This window comes from Siphateles boraxobius, unplaced genomic scaffold, assembly GCF_051911475.1.
Source record: "Siphateles boraxobius isolate OS27281-9 unplaced genomic scaffold, OSU_SipBor_1 9, whole genome shotgun sequence".
In the NCBI taxonomy this organism is placed as follows: domain Eukaryota; kingdom Metazoa; phylum Chordata; class Actinopteri; order Cypriniformes; family Leuciscidae; genus Siphateles; species Siphateles boraxobius.
Window position 1 is genome coordinate 15,597,576 of NW_027509219.1, and position 6,000 is coordinate 15,603,575.

Here is a 6,000-nt window from a genome sequence, read left to right on the forward strand (position 1 = left end):
TGCAGATTTATCTCTGCGCGCCACCAAGGAGTCGGCCAAGCCGTACTATGGCAGCCCTGGTGGCCGCAGAGAGGCATCCATGGTTAAATCTCTCTGGTATGAAAGAAAAAGACATAGCTTTTCTTTTGGACGCTCCGCTCTCTCCTCGTGGTCTTTTTGGTGATTCTGTCAATACTGTCATAGATAGATTTCAGGAAGAGAAGAAACAGTCGGCAGCGTTTCAGAAATGTATGCCTCTTAAAATTCATGTCCCCGGTACTGCTGGGCGGGAGCAGTCCAGGCCGCCAGTCAGCTCCTCACATAGGGCGCAACAGAAGCAGAGTGTCGCGTCTCGCGCTCCCCCTTCCAAACAGTGGGACAAGACGCGGCACTCTCAGCCGAAGTCTTCTGGCAAAACTGATCTGAGGAGAGTTATTATGGCTAAGAAGGCTACGGCAAAGAGGAAGTCCTGACGCCACTGGCGTCAGGATGCTGAGGGTGGTCCCTGCCGTGGGAGAGAGGTGTTCACCGCATTACACGGTGGGCTCAGGGGCCCGTTCTGCCAACCCCGCCTTCATGCCGGGGCACAGACGGTCCCAGCGAGCGGTTTCCCGAGGGACGCTCGCCCCCTCTGAGGAGGGTCTCAGAGCAGTTAAGCCAGTCGTTCCCTGCCGGTGCGCCGTTACAGGGCGCTGTGTTTGCTGCTCAAGTTACACCAGAGGCCAGTCTCGAGAGACTGGTACCCTTAGTAGTATTTCTGGCAGAGTGGAAAAGCCTTCCAAAAATATCTCAGTGGGTTCTGCACACAGTAAAAAAGGGTTATACTATCCAATTCAGGTGTCGTCCACCAAAATTCAGAGGGGTTCTGCCCACAGTGGTGGGCCCCGAGCAGGCTCTGGTAATAGAACGTGAAAGCGCTCCTTCAAAAGGGGGCTATAGAACGGGTTCCTCCTCCCAGGTTGGAGTCAGGTTTTTACAGCCGATATTTCATCGTTCCAAAGAAGGATGGGGGGTTGCGTCCAATTTTAGATCTGCGCCTGTTGAATCGCTCGGTAGGGAAGCTAAAATTCAAGATGCTCACTATCAAGCAGATCGTGTCACAGATCAGATCCGAGGACTGGTTTGTCACGATAGATCTGAAGGACGCGTACTTCCATATTTCCATCCTTCCACAACACAGGAAGTTCCTGAGGTTCGCCTTTGGGGGCGAGGGGTATCAGTACAAGGTTCTTCCATTTGGCCTAGCTTTATCTCCCCGCACTTTCACGAAATGCATGGATGCAGCTTTAGCGCCCCTGAGGTTTCAGGGCATTCGTATCCTCAATAACATCGACGATTGGTTGATTTTAGCTCAGACAGAGCAGATGGCGGTTCAGCATCGAGATGTTGTTCTCACTCATATGAGAAAGTTGGGGTTGAGGCTGAACGCAAAGAAAAGTGTATTATCTCCTTCTCAGAAGACCACTTTTCTGGGTGTCGTTTGGGATTCGATCTCGATGCGGGCGCGACTTTCTCCGACCCGCATCGCTTCGATTCTTTCAGCTATGAAACAAGTAAAGCTAGGCCAGCTACTCACTGTAAAACAGTTTCAGAGACTGTTGGGTCTGATGGCAGCAGCGTCCAACGTTATACCTTGCGGCCTGTTGTACATCAGACCACGGCAGTGGTGGCTCCCGACCAAGGGATTCTCCCCGAGGGGAAATCCCCTCCGCACGATCAAAGTCACGCGGCGCTGCCTTCGTGCTCTGGTCATGTGGAAAGAAACCTGGTTCCTATCCAAAGGGCCTCTGTTGGGGGCTCTTTGTCGTCGCGTAACGCTAACGACGGATGTTTCCCTCACAGGGTGGGGGGCGGTCATGAGTGGTCGTACAGCCCAAGGTCTGTGGCAGGACCATCATCTATCATGGCATATAAATTGTCTAGAGATGTTGGCGGTGTTCCAAGCTTTGAAACACTTCCTAGCAGACCTCAGAGGTCATCATGTGTTAGTTAAGTCAGACAACATGTCGGTGGTCTCGTATATAAATCATCAGGGGGGCCTGCGGTCGCGTCCACTTTACAAGTTGGCCCGTCAGACTCTCCTGTGGTCAGAGGGGAAGTTACGGTCTCTGAGAGCTATGTATCTTCCTGGTTATTTGAATGTGGTAGCAGACTCCCTGTCGAGGCAGGGGCCGAGGCCGGGGGAATGGAGGCTCCACCCCGAGGTGGTGGAGCTCCTTTGGTTGAGTTTCGGTCGCGCCGAGGTGGACCTATTCGCTTCCAAGGAACGCACTGTCATCTGTGGTTCTCCATCAGTCACCCAGCCCCTCTGGGGTTGGACGCTCTGGTACAGCCGTGGCCGAGGTCACGTCTGTAAACTTTTCCCCCGGTTGCTCTGCTACCAGGAGTTCTGGAGAGGGTTCGCCGGGAAGGGGTCAGCCTACTTCTAGTAGCCCCGTTCTGGCCGGCCCGAGTATTTGTGTCGCGGACCTAATATCTCTTCTGGACGGCTCTCTCTAGGAGATTCCGATCAGGAGGGATCTACTCTCTCAGGAGGGCGGTACGATATTTCACCCCCGCCCAGAGTTGTGGAAACTGTGGGCTTGGCCTCTGAGGGGGCCCAGCTCATAGAATCTGGTCTCTCAACTTAGGTTGTTGAGACCATCCTTCACTCCAGAGCTCCGTCCACCAGGAAGTTATATGCCCTGAAGTGGAAACTTTTCACTTCTTGGTGTACAGAACACCGGCAGGACCCAGTTAACGGCCCAGTGGGTGCAGTGCTGGAGTTTCTGCAGGAGCGTTTCTCTGCAGGGTTATCCCCCTCCACACTAAAGGTGTATGTGGCGGCACTAGCTGCTTTCCATGTCCCTTTCAGTGAAGTTTCTCTTGGGAGACACCCACTTATAACTGGCTTCCTTCGTGGCACTTTGAGGCTGAGGCCTGCAGTTCGTACGAGGATGCCGACTTGGGATTTGGCCATTGTACTAGAGGGCCTTTCTTTGGCCCCCTTTGAACCTATTGAGGAAGTTTCTGAGAAATTTCTCACGTATAAAACTCTTTGTCTGCTTGCAATCTCCTCACTTAAGAGAATCGGAGATTTGCAGGCCCTGTCGGTTGCACCCTCGTGCCTGGAGTTTTCGCCTGGTATGGTTAAGGCTTTTCTATACCCTAGACCAGGTTATGTCCCTAAGGTCCCTACTAATGCTGTTAGACCTACAGTGCTGCAGGCTTTCTATCCTCCTCCTTTTGTGTCATCATATCAGGAGAAACTTAACCTTCTCTGCCCGGTTAGGGCGTTAGACGCTTACGTCCACAGAGCTGCCCTGTGGAGGAAATCAGAACAGTTATTTGTGTGCTTTGGGCCACCCAGGAAAGGGTGTCCCGCGTCTAAACAGAGAATGAGCAAGTGGGTGGTTGAGGCCATCTCACTTGCTTATGAGTCGGCTGGTCAGCCTTCACATTTGGCTGTACGAGCCCACTCTACCAGGAGTATGGCTGCTTCTAAAGCATTGTTGTCAGAAGTATCGCTAAGTGATGTTTGTGATGCGGCTGGGTGGTCCTCACCGCATACATTTGTTAAGTTCTATGAATTGGACTTAAGTTCCACTCCTGGGGCGCAGGTGCTCTCGTCCTCTGTGTGCTAGTTCCCACATGACGGTCATTTGCTCCTATGGCGACGTGGGTATTGGCGTTCCCACAGCTTGACGCAGCTCGAGTTCCCTTGAAAGGGACCGTCTCGGTTACGTATGTAACCCTAGTTCCCTGATAGGGAACGAGACGCTGCGTCGTTTTGCCATACTCCCAGCATGCCCGTTAGCGCTTCCTTCAGGCCTATCAGAAGCTGTCGCGCTTGTGTTTTGGGGGTGCTTTATAGTTTCCTGGTCGATGACGTCACCCGCCCGTCTCTCCATTGGACTGATTCCATACGTGCTTCATGACGCACAAACGCAGAGGCGTTACCACAGCTTGACGCAGCGTCTCGTTCCCTATCAGGGAACTAGGGTTACATACGTAACCGAGACGTTTTCCACATTCAAAACTACATTAATTGGTTTGATTATTTAATTAAAACATCATTGATACTGATGACGATGTAAACTGAAAACATTTTGTCATTGTATTTGCACATTAAATATATATTTTTTGTGTATACGAAATGTTCTACGATTATGTGTGCAGGTCCTCTCCTTGTTGAACTTTGATTATTTCATTAAAATATTAAATATATTAGGCTATATTAAAATGATTAAATAGAAATTGTATGTTTTTCATTGTTATATTAATATTAGTGCTGTGAAATCTATTAATCGTGATTAATCGTTTCTAACATAAAAGTTAGCTTATATATATATACAGTGCTTAGCTTAAGTGAACACCCCCATGCTAAAGTTGACTAAAAAGAGGAATAAAAAAATCATCTTTTGGAAATTGATCTTAATGCCTTAATTTAAAAAATGAGGAAAACCCCAACCTTTAAGGACACCTATTTTCTTTTTGAATGAATAATGTATCGTAAATAAATAAATGTTCTTCCTTAAAATACAGGGTGCATAAGTCAGGACATCCCCAAGTTATATTCCCATAGAGGCGCAGGCAGATTTTTATTTTTAAAGGCCAGCTGTTTCATGGATCCAGGATAATATTTACACCTTGATAAATGCCTTGGCCTTAATTCCCTTGGCCTTTGGAATTAAAATAGCCCCACATCATCACATACTCTTCACCTAGAGATTGGCATGGGATACTTTCCATAAGATCATCTCTCAATGCAAATCAAACCAGCTATTAGCCTAACTGAAATAAAACCATGCCAATCTCTAGGTATGGTGAAGGGTATGTGATGATGTGGGAAAGGAATTTTAAGGAAGAACATTTATTTATTTTTGATAAATTATTCATTCACAAAGAAAATTGGTGTCATTAAAGGTTGGATTTTTCCTATTTTTTTTAGTTAAGGCATTAAGATTAATTTCCAAAAGATGATTTTTTATTCTTCTTTTTAGTCAACTTTAGCATGGGTATGTTCACTTATTCTGAGCACTGTATTATATAAACACACAAACATACAGAACTAATTAATATTAATAAATAATACATTTTAAATTGAAATAATTTACATTTTAAATAAAAATAATAAAAAGATAAATAATAGGTTAGGGCATACAAACATATATATTTTTAATGAGCTTAACTAAAATGATACCAATGTGTATGTTGGGCCTACACAATTGGTCCAAAAGCTGTGAATGCCAGTGTGTGTGCGAATGTGCAATTATGTGTGTGTTTGTAAGCCATCACCTTTTCTTGCCCTCTCACTCCCAATAACCACTAGCAGCACAAAGAGAAACGCTAGCCGAGAAGCAGCAGGGGCACCGCGGCTGTCATTACAGCCTGGCCAAGGAGAGCAAATACCAGGCCTTAGCAACCTGCGGGAGGGAAGTGAGGAGAGAGAAGAGGAAGAAAGAGACAGAGAAAGGAGCGAGGCGAGTTAGCTTAGTAGTACCATAGTGAATGACCCCAACGTGACTCCTCAGCTCCTCAACAATCGCGCTCTGCCAGCTGGAGATGAGGTGTCGAGGGGGGCCCTCAGGGAACCCCCGGCCGAATTTACTGCCGACTCAGAGACCTGTGAATGAAACCCAATCAGCTCAGGTTCCTGCTCAGCATGAGCCCCGGACAAGGAGAAAAAAGAAGCGCGCGGGACTTAGCGCTAATGCTGCCGTAGCTGCCATAAAGAGCCGGCGGAGGCCCTTTCTCACTCTCAGACAAACAGCCTCTGCATTTTTATTGTCCTTCTCCCTTAATTCCCTTCCTTTTCTCTTTGCCCAAAAGTCAATTCATCACTTCTTCTTGTTAATTTACTGCTGTTTGCTCCAATGCAAAACTAAAAGCGACTGAAAGTGAGGAGAGGGCCAAGTGTGTGAGAGGAGGAGGAGATTTCTGAAGAGGGGAGGATGAGGGAGAAACAGAGAGAAGAAGGAAAGGAGTTTGGGGGAATACAGAGGGAAGCAGCTGTCTATTTAAAGCAGGTTGCAGCGATGC